General features: G+C 45.2%; 1 protein-coding gene across 5 annotated transcripts in view; it reads right to left on the bottom strand.

Moving 5' to 3' along the window:
• The window catches only part of PIGN (phosphatidylinositol glycan anchor biosynthesis class N), a 491,207-nt gene that overhangs the window by 434,315 nt on the left and 37,082 nt on the right, over positions 1-19,810 (bottom strand). For 2 of the 5 annotated variants that reach the window (XM_088471815.1, XM_088471819.1), the window contains exons 2-3: positions 15,394-15,485; positions 13,513-13,577 (exon numbers count right to left, since the gene is read on the bottom strand). The gene's annotated coding sequence lies outside the window, so the exon portion shown is untranslated. Of the gene's footprint in view, positions 1-7,851; positions 7,944-13,512; positions 13,578-15,393; positions 15,486-19,810 lie in introns of all 5 variants that reach the window. The other 3 variants (XM_088471817.1, XM_088471816.1, XM_088471818.1) reach the window with 2 other exon arrangements.

Below are 19,810 nucleotides of genomic sequence, written 5' to 3'. Positions count from 1 at the left end.
AGTAATAGAGTGTAATACCCATGTGCTCTGCTTGAAGAGTATGTACAACTCATTAGTTTACACTATGGAATAATGCTCACACACTCTTCCTCATTCCTGAGAAAGATCGTGTGTTTGTGTAGGGCACTCCCCAGCTCAATGGCTGCTAGAACCTACAGTTCTGCTCTACAGTTATTTAGCCAAACATGGATGACAACTACAGATGTGCTGTACTCAATCATATTTAATCTGCAGCAAGAACATTTGAGGTTATACAATTTATTACATTATTTAAAGGAGTGATGCCTAGAGTAATAATTTTACATTCCTTTGCTACTACTTACCCAAAATCACAGGCTTCTAACTGGTCAATGGGGTTGACCAATTTGAACCTGGCAGCACATCCCCAGATCATGTGAAATAATGTTGACACGTGCTATAATTATAGTAGGATGAGGGGAACAGGGACAGCCTACATTTAGACAAAAGAAAACTGTTGCCACTCGTCTGTGAAGCTGCCAGTTGCTGGGCCTTCTCCATGACTGTGAGGGGCTGAGAGTGCTGCACTTGGCTACGATATCAAAGTCATGCGTCAAACTCTTACTCAGGAGCAACGTATGCCTTATCTACCTCTTGTCAGCACAGGCTATAAGTAGGTGGTGGGCACTTACAATGGAGACCAATCGTGCCACGCATAGTGCAAGATGCGCATCCCTGATCGGGTACATGCACTGCGTACGCGACCGCGCTTCCATAGGAATTCATGGTGCTATCGCAGTGTGCGCCATAGTGTACAAGCGTGTTTAAGCATGAGGTATCGCATGGCGCAATGCGTGCGCACTTTTGTGGCACGATCAGCCACAATGTAACTGGGCGCATCTGTAGGGCTCCCCAACGCTAGCTCCAGCACTGGAAAGAGAAACAGTTGATGGAGTCAGCAGCAGTGATGGGGAACTGACAACAATACAATTGGGCATTACTGCCTGGTGACTTATTGCATTTACTACTTATTTACTACTTATATTTTATAAGGCATTACTATTATTGCAAGCATATTGTGGATCATTATAACTACTGGTGGTTTATCCTCCACACTCTTCACTTTTATCATGTTTTAACTACAATACCAATGGTTCCGTTGCTGTGTTTACCTCTGCCTCCACCTCCCTCGCACTTCCTCTTCCTGTAGGCGTTTGCCAAGGGTCCGTTCTTGGACCGTTCTCTTCTCCCTCCACACTTCCACACTTGGGAATCTCATCAGCTTATTCAGCACCCTATATTATTACACTTATGACACCTATCTCTTCTCCCCTGACCTCTGTACTACTGTTCTATCTCACCTCTCTAAATGCCTTTCTGCTATCTCCTGCTTGACGTTCCAGTGCCAGATTAATGTCCACATGTACCTGGAGCTTAAATTTCTGAAGGGCCTATTGTATGCTGTCGCAGTGGGTGTGGCCAACACTGCAGGATTGTGACTAGTGATGTTGTGGGCATGACCAATGCTGTGGGGGTGTGGTCTGCACAGGGTGTGTGGTCTGTGCTATGGGTAGCACATATATGGTATGGGGCGGAGTGGGAGGCAGATTGAGATGATTTTGGTACCCACCAGTGTCGGGCCCGTCATCCACAAGGATTTCTGCAGTGCTCAGACTCTGGGCTCCATTTACCAACAAGACATAACCCCTTTAACAAGTGCTAAAGGGGTTATGTTCTCCATTCAGTATTTAACAATACTTAGCTTACTGCTGTTTGTCACTGTATCACAATGACATGATATTAGTGGAACAATCCCCATTGCCCCAAATGCCTTTCCAGCTTCAGCAAAGTTTTTCAGATTTTGCTGAGTTTCCGCCGTGTAGAAACACAATGCGAATACATATATGGCTGTCGCACATGTGCATTAGACTGCAGTCTGTTGCTGGGAGCAGTAAGCTGCCAGGAACAGAGCAGGGGTATCTGCTGAAAGAGGGGACGTTGCTGGATCTCGCCAGTTGGGAAGTAAAGTTAAATACCGGTGTCTATATACATTAGTATCGCTGTGTTTACTAACAAAATATGCTACAGGTAATAAGTATTGATGATAAATGGAGCCTAATGACTGAGTAATGCTTACCTGTCACCTCCACAGCTGGCCCGACGGCTCTAGTCAGTTGTCTGATCCTTGGCTGATTAGATAGACAGACAGACAGACGCAGTACGTATCCAGGGCATGATTCAGAGATGGATGGAATTGCAGAGCCGCACACAATCAACTGTACAATTCCGTGAGAAGAAGACTCCCATTTGGCTTGATCCGCCTTAGGGAGTACCCATGCCTCCGCTAAGAGACCCTCTAGCAGACTAAAATATTTCTGCCAAACCTCCTTATGTACGGAAGGGAGACTTCCGGGTAATAAGAAGTCTTGGCCCCTAAAGCATTGGGCATATTGTCCTTGTGAGCTGAACCAGATCCCCCAGGGCATTTGGCGTTTTCAATAGGAGCATACCATTGCCTGTGCCCTGGTGTTCTAGCGGAAGCGCCAGGCAACCGCTATCAGCAGGGCCGGTGGTTTTCCACACCGGCGGTGACATTTGCTGCAGCGTGGCTCCCTGCAAGAAGGGAGCCGTACTTACCTTGTTTAGCACCGCGTGTGCCCCCCCCCCGGAGTCTGGCTGCGGGTTCATAGTGTGTGCAGAGGACCAGCCGAAGTCACTGACCAACTTTCCAGTCCTGCGGCCGCTGTCGCAGAGGGTCGGTGGAGCAGCAGCGCAGGCATCCTATAGAACGAAAAAACTAGACTGCTGAAAATCAGTCATTAACACAGTGCCTTGTGTACTGCATGGCATCCGACTAAAACTGGCCTGACTGGGGGTGGGGGTGGTGTATAGGGGAGGAGTAACTAGGGCTTCTGGGAGAGAAGGTTCAACAAGGTGGTGCCCGGACTTAGCATTCCCGCTAGGCTGTTTCAGCGGGGCGCCATGTCCTGCCCTATTTCTAAAGGGCAGAAAGCACCTTGCCCTCCGGCGCAGCGCCCCACTGAAACAGCCTGTGGGTTCTGTCCCCTTCCGCGAGCTGCAGTGTCCCGCAGGTGGGGAAAATGGTGGTCACTGCGCTCTGCATCCTTTCACAGTGACCGCAGGACTTGGGAGCTGCCCGGCATGTCTGTACCGGGCACACACCCAAGAGTGACGAAAAGAGGACGCATCGTAAAGATACGCCCCCTTTTCGGGCGCCCGTAGAAGTGCCTTTTCTCTAGGTCCAGCACCGGACTTAGAGTGAACACTACGGACCAATCCTGCTCCAGCCTATACCAATGGTAATGCTTGTGTCCCTTATGGCATGAGGCAGAAATATTATTATTATTCAGTTAACTACCATTGATATACAAGAGTCTGTCACTGGTGGTTGTTACTTTAGCAACATATTGGCGTGCTTTCCAACTTACTGTACCTCAAACTATAAAATATCCATTACAGCAATATAGCAGACTATACAAACAAAAAGAAAAAAAAACATACTAATTACACAATTTAAGAAATCTTAAGCGACCAGTTGTCTCCATTGCTTTATGTTAATTTTGCATATGCATATGTATAAAAGCCGAATTGGAATCAGAATCCCGACGCCTGGAGTGTCGGGACTTGGTGGTCGGTATGCTAACCCTCACCCTACTCTAACCCTAACCTTCCCTCCCTGGTACCTGAACCTAACCTCCCCCTCCCTGCATCCTAAACCTAACCCTCCTCCCTTAGTACCAAACTCTAATCCTCCCCCGTTAGTGCCTAACCCTCCCCCTAGTGCCTAACCCTAACCCCTATACCTAACACCCCACCCGCGCTACTTACCTTAGGCATCTTGGCGGTCAGGATGCTGGCGCCGGTATTCCGACCGGTATCAGTATTCTGACACCGGTATTGTAAGCGTTGGCATCCCCTCCACCGTGATTTCGAACGCATACCCATAAAAACATAGGTGCTAATCCAGCAGTGCACGCAAGTGCACAGCTGAACACAGATTCCAGATTATCGGGAATCTGCACATGCGCAGGACCCATTCTGTGAGTGTGCACAATGGGTCCTGCTGACACGCACGCAAGCCCTTGAATGCCTCTGCCTGATTGATAGGCAGAGGCATTTAAGGGACGGGGCATGGACAGGACAGGGGCGGCCAGCGTTCCCAGAAACAGGGCGTGGTTTTTCCGGAGTGGCCAGCCCAGAGTCTGCGTGTATATACACAGTCTGCTGGGCTCGCAAGCCGGCCAGCATGAGTAAGCTGAGGTTTATTCAGCTGGCCGCCCAGCGCAGTCCAACATCACGACCATCGACCACCGATGGTCACAACGGTGATCCCAGCAAATGTCATACACCTCCTTCTGCATGTGCATGATTGCAAGGATCGCATTGCAAAACTGCCTGCGTGCAGCTTGTCAATTGCGATCCTTGCTGAGCAGGCTCATAGTAAGCAAACAGCACACAAGGTTTCAATCTTCCACCATTTGTACTCCATGCCCTGCATCTGCCCATGAAGGACCCCTATCACTTTGCCAAGAAAAGAGTGAGCTTTAGCTTATTTTGGCATGATGAGAGAAATTAATCACTGAAAAAATGTTAATTTATTAACCAGGAAATCCACAGACAAACAGCACATCTCTACAGTATGCACAACTGTATCTAGTTGTCTCCCTGGGACATAAAGTGTATGCTCACAGTAAACTATCACCCAGAACTGGAACTACCCATGTTTCAGTGCTCTACATAACATTTTGCATGTCCTGCTTGGAGTACACATAGTGGAAATAGTATTTAAAAAAAAAGTACTTAATCCCTTTGAACACATAGGTTAAAACTTGTTTTCTTCCATTTCGGGGATTAAAATATTGGTGAACTTGAAGCGTCCCATAATTTCACAATCTCTACTTTTTTACATCTTCGAAATCAAAATTTCATGTTTGTGTGTGGGCACATAACAAGTCTGAACTTTGCATACAATCCATCTTGGGGCCCGATTCATCACGGATGGCAACTGCAACAGCGTACTCAGATCGGTCGATTGTACTTCATACCATCACAATCAGCCATCAATTGCATCTTTATTAGGTTCTTAGGTAATGTGTTGGACAACCTTTTATCCCAGAACAGGCTCAATTCTTCATGGCATGGATCAAATATGGCGATGGAAATACTCCTTAGAGATTCTAGTTTGTAATGACATGATAGCATCACACAGCAGATTTCTCAGCTAAATATTCATGTTGCAAATCTCCTGTCCCACAACATTCCAAATAAGCTCTATTGGACTACGTCCTGGTGATTATTGAAGCCATTAGAGTAAATGGTCGCATTACAGTAAACTGTATGGAACCAGCTTGAGATGATAGACTATGTGACAGGGTATACTACCGTATTGGAAGTAACTATCTGAATATGGATAGATGGTGGCCATAAAGGGTTACGCATGGTCAGCAAGTGTACAGGTAGGCTGCAGCATTTAAACGATGATCTATTTGTATTAATGGCCCCAAAGTGTGCCAAGAAAACATTCCCCACATCATGTGACGACCACTAGCCTGAACAGCTGACACAAGGCAGAAATAACAAATCACAGTCAGACCTACAGCTGTAAAAATGATATTTTAAGTGGTTGTCAGCTTTGGCAAAAATCTATCAATAGACTGGCTGTCCTTCTCCATTCATCACTATTGCCAAGGGCAGGCTATGCAACTAAAAAATGTAAAGTAACATTCAGTTTTATTCACTTTTATTTTTCAAAACTGTGTAAATTTTTGTTATTTTTTTATTTGCAGCATTGTGACTACTTTATGTAGTTTATTTTGTTTTTTTAAATGTATTCATGTTGCTAGGGAATACTTGTTAATGCTACTGTACATTTTAACGCAGATAATGTTAACAGTAAATTTGATTAATATACATTGAGATAAGTATGAGCGAACTGAAGACTGTCCAGAAAGACTTTAGCTTTAGGAAAGCCAGTCTTAACGGTGCCAAAATAGACTGTGTAAGGGTGAGTGTGGTACAGATGTGTCTTCAACCACCTATCACTTATCCCATGCTGCATACCGGTTTCTATACTTTGATACTTTTTCCTTAAGTTCGCATCTCAGTTCGCTTATAGGGCCTGATTCAGACCCGTTCGCTAGATGCGGCCGCTCGCTCCCTGCGTATGCAAATTCAGCTAAGTGACGTCAAGACAGGCGATCGCACGGCAAGGCAAAAGTACGCCGACTATGTCTTGGCGAGCGATCACTTTGTGTATGCAGACGCCCATTAGTGCATGGTGAGACGCCCACTAGCACATGCCATCTCCAAGAAGTGTATTAAAACATTGGTACATTGAGGACCATCGGAAGCGATAGCAGCGCTTGTGGTTGCCTCTACCCTACCGCAAGCACTGAGAGGATTTCAGTGTAAAAATGGCTGGTGATCGGTACTATGATGCTCCCTGTTAATTATGCACGCCTCTGAGTCGGCGTTGAGACACTCAGGCACGCCTGTGTTTGCACCTTCACTCCCCTGTTTTCACTGGACTGCCCCTGATACCACCCAAAATCGGTCTCTCCTGTCACTCATTACACTGGGCTGTCTTTGCAGGGCGAGCGAGCGAGCGAGCGGGTCCCGATCGCTATAAGTAGTTCGCGCTCGTGCACTGCGAAGCATACGCAGATTACCGAACATCGACAAAAGCGAGCGGACGTTTGCTAGCGACCGGGTCTGAATCAGGCCCATAGTGCAATAGGTACTTAGGATTAGTGTTTTAGAGCAGCTAAGTAGCAAAAATCTATGGTGCGTGAAGCAGGGCTATTTGGCGCAATTTGAGAATAGGTGTATGTGGACATATCTGTATATTAAAAAGAAGATTTTAATTATACTGTAGACAATTGGTATGCTTTAATACCCGCACATGCACATGTCACATGAGTATGAGTTGTCACAGTGATCCTGTGCCCACTGTAAAGTCCTGTTCTTGGCTAACAGGAGTGGAACCCAAGGTGGTCTTTTACTGCTGTAGCCCATCTACTTCTAGGGTAATACTACTGGATCTTGACTCCAAACCATTACAACTAGATTATAGTCATTCAAATCTGCGTGACTCTGCCACGTACACCCGCTTGCGTCTGGTTGGTTAGAACAGGGGCATTCTATCATGGGCTAAGCACAGTAATGGCATGCTTGCACAAGTAGGAGCACATACAGATAAGGAAGAATACACATATATGCCTGGAAAAGATGTGTTATTTGTGAGTTGTCAGGGCTAGGGGAGGATGAGGGGGAAAGAGGACAGTCGCTGGCGCAAACTCTAAACCTGACACTGATGGATGCTTTATTCATCGCTTTGCATAGATTATACTTTTGTCAGTGAGTTTCAACAAATTTATGGGGTTTTTGCGTACACGAGAGTTGTTTTCACTGTTTGTGTGCTTGTTGCACATAAAATGAATGTTTTACAACATACTGCAGGTGGAACATACAGGTCTATGACATTTGCCTGGCGTAAACCATACCCATATGCTACAATGGTAGAATATGGGTAAGGCGCGCTCTCTAATGGATGAGGGAGTGTATAATGTAGGTAGGTAAGAGTGAACTGTTTAACAGAGAGACTTAGACGGTGGTGTTCGGTCAAAGGTTTTATTTAGTAGGCACAATGCTGCTTGAGGACAAATGACCCAGGGGCAGTGGGGGTAGAGCAGGATAGATGCACGGGGGGGAAGGTGGGTGGACCCTTTTAGGGGGCTTCTTACCATGCAGTTCTGGACCAGCACGTTGTCCCTGCTGGACCTTTGGTCAACAGTCTTAACGCCCGGCTATGTGGTGGTGGAAGTCTGTTTGGGGTGGATGGTGTGGCGGCGTCCCGCAAAAAGTACAACTTACCTACCGGTAGGTGCCTGGGTAGGCGTTGCGATAAGGGGATGGTGATCGGCAGTCTCTAGTGGTGTGTAGTTTACGATTTTGTAAAGATTTGCCTGTAAAAAGATAGATATCTTTGATAGAGATTTCAGTGAAGCCATCAGCGTGTACAACCAAAATCGTTTGACCTGCACTACAGAAAGTTGGAGGGAAATCTATCAACGTCCGGAGCACGAGTAAGTAACAAGGCGCGTTGGCAACTTGTAACAGCGGTAATCCAACTGGCCGAGCACGTTCACAACAGATGACAATTTATGCCGCAGTGAAGGTCTGATCCAGGAGGACAGATGCATTCGAGTTAGTGATATTGCTGACGAACATAACATCACAGTGGATACAGTGCACAACGTCATTCATGAGCAAATAGGGCACCGGAAAAAGTGTTCACGCTGGGTGCCGAAGCAACTCACAGAAGCTCGCAAAACCAATAGGATGGGATTGTCTCTCGTGCACTTGACGCAGTACCATGAGGAGGGAGTACAGCGTATTTTTACATGTGATAAAACATGAGTGCATCATGTGACAACGGAGATGAAACAAGCATACATGAAAAGAAATTCAAACTCCATCAGCAAAGAAAGTCCTGGCGACAGGGTTTTGGAACCACATGTTGATTTTCTCACCAAGGGAGATACTGTGAATGCTATCCGATAGTGTGACGTACAGTACTTAGTCAGTTGCAGAGGGTAATTAGTGGAAACCTACCTGAGTTTTCAGCAAATAGACGTCATATTTCTGCACATTAATGCCAGGCCACACTCTGCCAACCACACACGTGAGTTGTTACAGTGTTACCATTGGGAGGTGCTGGACCATCCTTCCTACAGCCCTCACCTGGCACTGAGTGATTTCCATCTCTTTGGAACATTGAAGAAGCACCTGGGTGCAATTGACGGTGACGTTCAGCAAGCCGTCATGTCCTGGCTTCTATGCCAAGATAGATGCCATAGTGTACCATTGAAATAAATGCTTACAGTATGCTAAGAGGACTATGCGGAAAAATAATCTGTAAAAAGGCCATACTATTGATTATATGTACAGTCAGGTGCATAAATATTGGGACATTTACAGAATTTTCATATTTTGGCCTCTATTCACCACCACAATGGCTTTGAAATGAAACAAACAAGATGTGCTTTAACTGCAGACTTTCAGATTTAATTGTAGGGTAATTACATCCAAATCAGGTGAACGGTGTAGGAATTGCAACGGTTTCTATATGTGCCTCCCACTTTTTAAGGGGCCAAAAGTAATGGGACTATCAACTCAAAAGCTATTTCATGGACAGGTGTGGGCTATTCCCTCGTTATTTCATTATCAATTAAGCAGGTAAAAGGTCTGGAGTTGATTCTAGGTGTGACATTTGCATTTGGAATCAGTTGCTGTCGACTCTCAATATGAGATCCAAAGAGCTGTCACTATCAGGGAAGCAAGCCATCATTAGGCTGAAAAATCAAAACAAACCCATCAGAGAGATAGCAAAAACATTAGGTGTGGCCAAATCAATTGTTTGGAACATTCTTAAAAAGAAAGAATGCACCGGAGAGCTCAGCAACACCAAAAGACCCGGAAGACCACGGAAAACAACTGTGGTGGATGACAGAAGAATTATTTCCCTGGTGAAGAAAAACCCCTTCACAACAGTTGGCCAAATCAAGAACACTCTCCAAGAGGTAGGTGTATATGTGTCAAAGTCAACATTCAAGAGAAGACTTCACAAGAGTGAATATAGAGGGTCCACCACAAGATGTAAACCATTGGTGAGCCTCAAAAAAAGGAAGACCAGATTAGAGTTTGCCAAACAACATCTAAAAAAGCCATTACAGTTCTGGAACAACATCCAATGGACAGATGAGACAAAGATCAACTGGTACCAGAGTGATGGGAAGAGAAAAGTATGGAGAAGGAAAGGAACTGCTCATGATCCAAAACATACCACCTCATCAGTGAAGTATGGTGGTGGTAGTGTCATGGCGTGGGCATGTATGGCTGCCAATGGAACTGATTTCCTTGTATTTATTGATGATGTGACTGCTGACAAAAGCAGCAGAATTAATTCTGAAGTGTTTCGGGCAATATTATATGCTCATATTCAGTCAAATGCTTCAGAACTCATTGGACGAAGCTTCACAGTGCAGATGGACAATGACCCAAAGCATACTGCAAAAGCAACCAAAGAGTTTTTTAAGGCTAAAAAGTGGAATGTTATGCAATGGCCAAGTCAATCCCCTGACCTGAATCCAATTGAGCATGCATTTCACTTGATGAAGACAAAACTGAAGGGAAAATGCCCCAAGAACAAGCAGGAACTGAAGACATTTGCAGTAGAGGCGTGGCAAAGCATCACCAGGGATGAAACCCAGCATCTGGTGATGTCTATGCGTTCCAGACTTCAAGCTGTAATTGCCTGCAAAGATTTGCAACAAAGTATTAAAAAGTGAAAGTTTGATTTAGGATTGTTTAGTTTGTCCCATTACTTTTAGCCCCTTAAAAAGTGGGAGGCACATATAGAAACCGTTGTAATTCCTACACCGTTCACCTGATTTGGGTGTAATTACCCTAAAATTAAATCTGAAATGAAACAAACAAGATGTGCTTTAACTGCAGACTTTCAAAGCCATTGTGGTGGTGAATAGAGGCCAAAATATGAAAATTCTGTCAATGTCCCAATATTTATGCACCTCACTGTATATGTACGAGTTGAATAAATACACATATATATATATATATATATATATATATACACACACACACACTATGATAAATATATACCAGCTCAAATCAGCAAGAATTACTGATCACTACTCGAGAGTTCCAGTACATTCCTGCAGTGAGACAGATGTCTCTGCATTTCACTGTTCAAATATTAGACAGTGTAATCTGCCACATTCCCTTAGAGAAAGATACATTTGTGGCTCAATAAAGTAGCTACATGAATGCAACATTACAACAGTCTTACTGCCACAAATCACACTGTAACACACATTATAAGGAGCACTCGCTTATAGTGAGATTATTGGAATAACATGACGAGATACTAGTCACATGATGAACTGCTCTTGAACAAGTAAGAATAAATGTATGGGAGTAAACAGTCCCTGTTTGGCTAGCTATCTAGCGGATGGCTTTAATGGGTTTCAATAAGACAGGATCAGGACAAAGTGTATACAACTGATGCAATTAGAGGAACTGTCCTCCATCTTAAATGAGCTTATTATGATGCATGCGATTTGCTATTGAAATTACAAATAAGAGTAGATACTCTCAATAATACAATATGATAGGTTTTACATAAGAGAGTTTTAATGGTGCACTTCCCTCCAATCACGTCACTACTCTCCTTTTCCTGTGTTTCTATTTTGCCTGATCAGAGGTATTCTTTTAATATATATTAATAAAGCTTATATTGTAAGCATCTAACTACACAATAGCCCCACACTGGATTATTTTTTTTCTTTTCTGTTCAGCACATTTAAGATTAACAGTTAAATTATGTCACTTTATTATCTACAGTATGTAAGAAATAGGATATACAGTATTTTAGAAGTACTGCTCAGTAACCATTAGGTGTCACCATAAGCCAGGCATACCAGAACAGTCAGAAATAGCTCACTGCAGTTCCATTTAATGCATTAGGCAAAGTGCCTTAGGTTGTGTGTACAATTGGTTCTATTTTATGTACTACTCATGCTAGTTTCACTGAAACTTCAACAACTGGTATATCAGAGATCATTGATTTCCAGGACAATACAGGACTCTGAGACCTTACAAGCTCCCAAACATATAAAGGCACCATGATTGCTAGATGTGCTATTTTGTTTCTCTAAAATTCAGATGGAGAGGGCAATTTTAGGGGCAGTTTACACTCCATGCTTTTACTTGCATCTTTCAATTGGAACCATTTTGAATCTCCATGTCGCACTTCGCTACAGAAGAATAATTCCAAACACATTCCAAGAAATGAAATGAGAAGCTTCACATGCACACTTGCCACATGTAATAATTACAATGCTGATTTCACATCACTCTTGTGATTACTTTAAAGCCAGAGGTCATTTAGACAAAAAAAAATACAGGTTTATTTTATCTGGTATTACAATTTTGGGAGGTTAGGAACTGAATGTACATTTCTAGGGTGTAAAGGTGTCTCCAGGAACGGAGGATTACCTTAATGTGCACTGGCTTTACCATCTAGAAGCACTGGTGCAAAAGCAAGTGGTTTAGTAATAGACTGCAATGTTTAAAACACCTACACAATTTAGCCTATATGTATATTTATATTACAAACACAAGTTATTTTCATTTTTAAATCAAATATATTGAAAATTAATAATGTCATAACTGTAAATGATGATTCTGGTGCAGGACAGTGTCCGATTAAGATAGTATAATAGATCCGATGAAGCAGACAGAGGCCCGGAAAGAAGTTTATTTTTTACTTTCACTTTTTATCACTATTTTTGTTTATTGTATTTTTTTCTACTCATATTTTATTGTTCCTATTTAGAATAAAATGTATTTTATATATTTATTATGTTTTTCAATAAATTGGACCCCCCCCAAAAAAAAATCCTATTCTTTATTTATTTCACCTAATATCCCAAACCACTGAGGAAGCTTTTCTCATTTGTAATTATACTGATGGGAATCAGGTTAATAACTGTCCCACTGATGGCATTTACAACGCCTAAAATTGAAGTTTATACATTTCCCATAAACAATGGGCAATATGGCCCAAATGTAATACGGTGTAGGATTGGCAAGACAGAAGATAAATTTAAACCAGGTTTCGCCTTACTAAACATTACCGCTTGCAAATTCATCTGCAACTCGCCAAAATCTTGGAACTTTCAGAATCACGCACCAAATACATTTTGCCCTGGGTTTTTCTATTTTGGAGGACTCTGCAATTTTGGAACTCACATCAAAAACACTACACAGCTAAAATGTAAAGATCTTTATTAACCAATAGACATGATTTGGTCAAAACCACCAGCGGACAATAGTGTAACATTGTCTAAGGCTCAGACAATATTGGCAAAAGGTTAGAGCAATTGGCATGTTAAGAAAATCTATTATTATTATTAAAAAAACATTTTGAGCACACTATGCGATTCTCTTATTCTCGGTCCCACCGTGAGATCTATTTATTGATATTAAACAAAATATCAAATTCATTATACCATCTTGATCAAGTAGATGAGTCAGAATAGCCCCCTTTTCCATTTAACTTTTAAGAGCCAGTTAATAGCCCTTATTTCTAGCTGCAACCTGTGATCCTGAATACATAGTTCCTAAGGGGGTTGAGTACGGGATCCCGGCGGTTGGAATACAGGCAGTCAAAATACAGTCAGCGGCATCCCAACAGAATTCATTAACCATCCCCCTAGTGCCTAACCCTAATACTGACTGTCGGGATGTCAGCGGTCGGGATTCTGGAGTCAGGATTCCGACTGCTGACCAGATTCCATCGCAGTTACTCTGACCACCGGCATCCTAACTGCTGGGATGCTGAATACATCCCTTCCACTGGTGCAAGTCATTATACTTTCTTCTAATGACTGTTGGAGATATCATAGGCAGAGGGAGTAGATCTACTGTGCCCAAATTGTTGAACTGGCTTACCTGATTAGTCATCTGCTTCCGTCTAGATGTCTTCGAGATCTAAGATGTGGTATTCTCAGCAGGAACTACAAGAGGAGAGAAAGCAGGCAATGCAAGTTTAGGGTGGCTACCTACAACAATAAAAACGTTTTTTTTTGTCATTAGTAAATGATTATTACATTAGCTGCATGCTCCGAAACCAAGAGTGTGCCAGTAAGAGTGATGCAGAGTGTTCACATTTCAGCCGCATCTCCATTTGCAACTAAATGATCTGGGTGTACTCTAGTAGGCAGTTGTCAGAGATTAGGTGTCAACAGTATTACAGGCTATGCAAAGTTGCCCATTAGCGTAAATCTTTTTGTTTTCTAACATATCTTTAGCACATGAACCTTACACAGAAAAGGAGTCTCCAACCACGCGTTAAAGAAAGAGCAAATAGTGTCCCCAGGGTATCACCTCTATTCCTCTTCGCAGTCCCAGAGGTGTGCCACAGGGACACACCACACTCAGTGATCACGGTGAGTGACAAAATATGTGGGTCCCAGGGACTCTCCACTTAAAAAAAAATGGGGTCCTTCATGACCATTGCTGGGTCCCATCATAATTTATGCTTTAGAGCTCCCCATATAACGCTCAGACCTCCCCTAACAAATGGCGCCACACAGTCATGCCCGGCCTTTAAACATTATGCCGCACATTAATGCCAGGTCTTTACACATTATGCCATGCAGTAATGCCCCTTACAATTGATGCCACACAGCTATGCGCGGCCTTTACACATTATGCCGCACATTAATGCCCTTTAGTCCCCCTATGCATTGTCTCTAGTAGTAGTCCCCCCATTTGTATTGCCCCCAGTAGTTGACCCCCTATGCATTGCCACTAGTAGTAATCCCCCTATGCATTACCTCTAGTAGTCCCCCTATGCATTGCCCCCAGTAGTAATCCTCCTATGCATTACCCCTAGTAGTCCCCCTATGCATTGTCCCCAATAGTAATTCCCCCCATGCAGTGCCCCCAGTAGTTAACCCCCTATGCATTGTCCCCATTATTGGCCCACGTATTTGCCCTTTAGTGACCTGTGCCTAATGCCCAGGTCACTTACACCTATTTGTGGGGCAGATACCTTCAATTGGGCCTAATGCCCCCTTATGTAGCCTGGGCCTTGTGCCCACCTATAAACCCACAGGCCTTTTGCCTGAATTTATCCCACGGGCCTAGTGCCTGACAACCCTGGTGGTCTAGGGAGGGGTTAAATAACGGTGGTCCACGGCCGTCTACCTGTACAGTGGAAGAGGCTGCAGGGCAGGGGGGGGGGGGGGGGGGAGCTTCGATAGTTCTTCTTTTTCTCTCTCCGGTCCTCAGTTTCATTGTTCATCCACTGGCCCATCCAGGCCAGCGGCGCCACCTCTTCCTTTCTTCCTCCTTCATCACGCTGTCTTCTGGCCTCTTGCGCGGCCGCCAGAACTGTTGCCGCGACGCTCTTCTCTTCGGGAGGTCTTCACTCCTCCCCTCCGCCGCCGGACTGAGGTTTCCCACTCAAGACGCCACAGTCTGGGCGGGGCTATGATGTGGCGAGCCGTGATTGGCTCGTCGTGTCTGCCTTCTATTGGCTGCTGGACCGCGAGCCGTGTTTAGTTCGCGGTCAGTGCCAAACAACCGCCGCCGCTACTTGGCTCCCGGAGCCAAGCTTCTCCCGCCGCCACTTTACCGCCGACACTGGTGGAAGGGACCTGGCGGTCCCTTCACCAGGTACCCGCCGCGGTGGCTTACCTGGCGCTGGGAACAAACACACTGTTCCAGCGCCGGCCACGTATGCTGTGCCGATGCTGGGATCAGACACTTGTTATGGCTGTCCGAGTTTACTCAGGAAAAAAGTTGTACATAGGTGTGGGCATTTACCTGAGCAGAACGGAAACACATCCAACAATAAGGGCAGAGACTGCTGCCAAGCACGACTGTGTCTTACAAATACTGGGCATCACAGCTAATGTCTGCAAACAGAATTGATATAGAGAATTTCAATAAAAAAACAATGTGTAAAACCAAACACAAAGCCTCCAATTAAATAAACACGTGCAGCCTTCTAAGGGCGCACAATAAAGACTAGCTGCCTATTACACACTAAGGTGTTGAATTATAAAAAAAAAACTAAATAAGTCCCCAACGACACTAGCAGTGATAAAGTTTATTATAAGAAAAAAATAAATTACAGCACAACTGTATAGACACTAAACTAATAATATTGGGCACTACATTGGCAGATATATTGGCCATTCAATTGATCGGTGTGTACCAGCCATATGTCTGTGAACAACGTCGTTCACAGACATATTGCGTCGGCTCTGCTACACAGCCAATGGCAGACTGCCTGTACACTTGCAGCAGAGGGGGTCGTGTCACGGAAACCCACGGCTAGGAGAAAAGATGATGGTTGTTCAGTGTGTATGAACAACCATCATCTGCAGATATATCTGTCAGGTGTGTACCCAGCTTTAGTGTCTACATGATTAATATTGTAGGAATAATATTATCAAATACTGTTTTGAACACACTGGCAGTAACTCTGGGGGCCCGCCTGCTCCTAACCCCTTCAGCTGTACAAGCCATGGCAGCAGCCAGACACTCTGGGGGCCCTGCTCGTTCCTAGTAGCGCCGCCAGCCACGCCCACGCTGTACATCCATCACCATTATTAACTGTGTCACAGCAGGAACTGCCACTGCGCCACTGAGCTCTATGATCTTGCTCGGCGGTGCAGTGGCAGTTCCTGCTGTGACACAGTTCCTCCTACCTGAAGGACTGCTGGGAGCACGTTGCTGACCTCGTGACATCATGTCGCGCTCCCTGCCGAAGAGAGGAGCCGCCGGCCGCGTGGGAGACCCAGACCATGTAACAAAGGATCATGCAAATGGTAAGAGAGGGGGAGGGATATAGGCTGGAAAGACAAGGGGACGGAAAGGGGGCAGAAAGTTGGAAAAACGGGGGTGGAAAGGGGGCAGGTTCCTTGAAAGACTGGGGCAACAGTGGCCAACCTGTGGCTCTTAAGCCACATGCGGCTCTTCCATTGTCCTGATGCGGCTCCCCTGACTGACACTGCATGCTGTTATGACACTTGGAGAGGCTGCTGTTGTGACACATGGGGGGCTGGATTGTATTATGTGAATCTGATTTATTTATTTATTTCCAATGTATTTTATTGTTGATGTGGCTTTTTCAGTGTATTTTATGTTGATGTGGCCTTTGCAGTGTATTTTATGTGGATGTGGCTTTTTCAGTGTATTTGTGGATGTGGCTTTTTCAGTGTATTTTTTGTGGATCTGGCTTGTTTCAGTGTATTTTATGTGGATATGTTTTTTTAAATTTTTTTTTATTGTTCTGGCTTTTTCTTTCCCTTTAATAGTTACCTCCACGGTGATTGTGTGCATGTGATTTTACATGCTCCTACAAAAAAATCATACCAGGAGCGTGGCGTAGCTGGCACAAGGCCACACCCCTTTTTGCATGTTCGCATGATCTCAGCTCTTTTACATACCTACAGATATTATTGGGCTCTTTGACTCTGACTGATTGGCCACCACTGGGGTGGAAAGGGAGCAGAAGACTGGAAAGACAAGGGGACAGGTGGCTTGAAAGATGGGTCAGGAGGCTAGAGAGACAAGGGCAGGAGGCTTGAAAGACGGGGGCAGGAGGATTGAAAGACAAGGGGACGGAGGGCTGGAAAGACAAGTGGGCAGGTGGCTTGAAAGATGGGGCAGGAGGCTAGAGAGACAAGGGCAGGAGGCTTGAAAGACGGGGGCAGGAGGATTGATAGACAAGGGGACGGATGGCTGGAAAGACAAGTGGGCAGGTGGCTTGAAAGATGGGGCAGGAGGCTAGAGAGACAAGGGCAGGAGGCTTGAAAGACGGGGGCAGGAGGATTGAAAGACAAGGGGACGGATGGCTGGAAAGACAAGGTAGCAGGTGGCTTGAAAGACAGGGAGAAAGTGGGCAGGAAGCTGGAAAGGCACAGGGATCTGGAGATAACACAGGGTAGAGAGGCTGGAATGGTACAGGGATCTGGAGGGGAGACGGGACATGATGCTGGAATGTTGCAGGGATCTGGAGGTGACACAGGGAACAGGAGGCTGGAGAGGACATAGGGTATGTAGCTGGAAAGACATGGGCAAAGATGGGACATGGAGCAGGAGGCTGAAGTGACACATGGGCAGGAGGCTGGAGGGGACGCAAGTGGCGAGTCTGGTAGAACCTTTGTTGTATGATAATGATTTTAGTTAGCTTCCTACACAAACCGTCATTTTCCGGAAAAATGGGATTTCCTACATGAATAGTGAATACAGAGTGAAGACACCGTCTGCTCAGGGAGGATCAAATTTCTTCAGAGGTTCCCCATCGCAGAGAAACCTCCATATCGGTAAGGTCAGGTGTATTTTTTTATTTCATATTCACATGCTGTGCCTGTGCCAAATATATTAGAATTGCATATAGTACATGTGACGGGATTTTGGATTTGCAGAGAGAGAGAGTCCAATGAGCTGCAAAACAAAAGACGTGGAAAAGCAGTTCTACAGATGACATGTTTTGTGTTGCAGATCATTGCTCTGTTCTCTCTCTGCAATTCCAAAACCCCAGCACATTTACCATGTGCAATTCTATTTGGCGCACGTACTATGCAAGCAGTCCAGTCACAGTGATCCCCCTTCTCATCCTGTACAATGCCCCCCAATCCAGCCCACTGTCCCCCACCATCTCACTGACTCCCCCCATGCCTGTGTCTTCCCCCTTCCCTCCCCAACCAGCCCACTGCATCCATCTAACTGTCCCTCAGCAAGAACCCCAGCCTGTCCAGTCACAGTGTCCTGTCATCATTCAGCCCAGTGCAGGGTCGGACTGGCCATCGGGCACTTCTAGCAAATGCCACAAGGGCCGATAGCCTAAGGACCGGCTTCAGGAGGGGGAAAGGAAAAGTCCCCCGCCCTCCACCCCACGGCTCCAGAATGACTATAATTTCATAGAGACAGAAGGGGTGGAGGCATGGATGGGCCGGCGGCTGCTGTGCTGGGAAGCAACGGGGGCGTGACTCGCTGCACGCCCCCCTTTACACACGAATGCAGGGTGGACTGCCAGGGCTGAAATACAGCCCAAGTCCGTCCCCGGCACAGTGTGCCCCTTCTCCAGCCTAGTGTTCCCCCTTCCTACCAACATCTCACTGCTCTCTTTCCATCCAGCCCAGTGTCCTCCTATATATCACCCACTGCCTCTCCCCATTATCCTCTACCTGTCACCAACTGCCTTTCACCATCTACCTGGCATCACCCACTGCCTCTCCCTGTCACCCTATCCCCGGCGTCACCCATTACCTCTCCCTGACACTATCCCTGGTGTCACCCACTGCCTCTCCGTCACCTTCTCCCTGGCATCACAAACTGCCTCTCCCTGTCGTCACCTACTGCCTCTCCCTGTCACCTTCTCCCCTGCAGTGGCAAACGCAGGATTTTGTAAGGGGGGTTTCCAAACTGATATATATATATATATATATATATATATATATACACACACACACACACACATACTGTATATATATATAGTACTTGTGTACTTTACAGACTTATTGCCTTATTAAGTGTCCAGGGTCATTCCCTACCATCCAAGTGGGCACAGAGAGGGAATATAACCATGTGGCGATTGTAGCGAGCCCGAAGCATGGCAAGCCCGCAAGGGGACAACTTTCACCGAAAGTTCTCTATAATAAGGCAATGAGTCCGTAAAGTACACACACACACATATATATATATATATATACACATACACACACATACAGTACACACACATAGAGATATATATATATATATATATATATATATATATTTTTATAGACCGTTCAGCATTGCAGACATGCACACACACTGACAAAGACTACTTACTGACACACAAACTGACAAAGACTACACACTCTCACACACACATTCTGACACACAAACTGACAAAGACTACACACTCTCACACACACATTCTGACACACAAACTGACAAAGACTACACACACCTCTTTCACTTTAAAAGTTAATGTAGGCAAATACAGAATAATTTATTAAAGATTGCCATCTGCCCCGCAAACAACCCCTGTCCCCTCACCCGGCAACCACCCTGAGTTGGCAAGACACCAGCTCAGGGTGGTTACACATCCCCGCCGGCACCTCCTTTCCTCTGTCGCGCATCCCCACATGTAATTCACACACCTGTGGGGTTCCGGGGGAAAGCGCCATGGATACAATCAGCGAGTCACTGGGCAGCAGCCTCTCATGATGCACCATCCTCAGAA

This window comes from Taudactylus pleione, unplaced genomic scaffold (assembly GCF_031769625.1).
Source record: "Taudactylus pleione unplaced genomic scaffold, aTauple2 ptg000116l, whole genome shotgun sequence".
Taxonomy (NCBI): Eukaryota; Metazoa; Chordata; class Amphibia; order Anura; family Myobatrachidae; genus Taudactylus; species Taudactylus pleione.
This window is presented reverse-complemented; position numbering and strand designations above follow the sequence as displayed.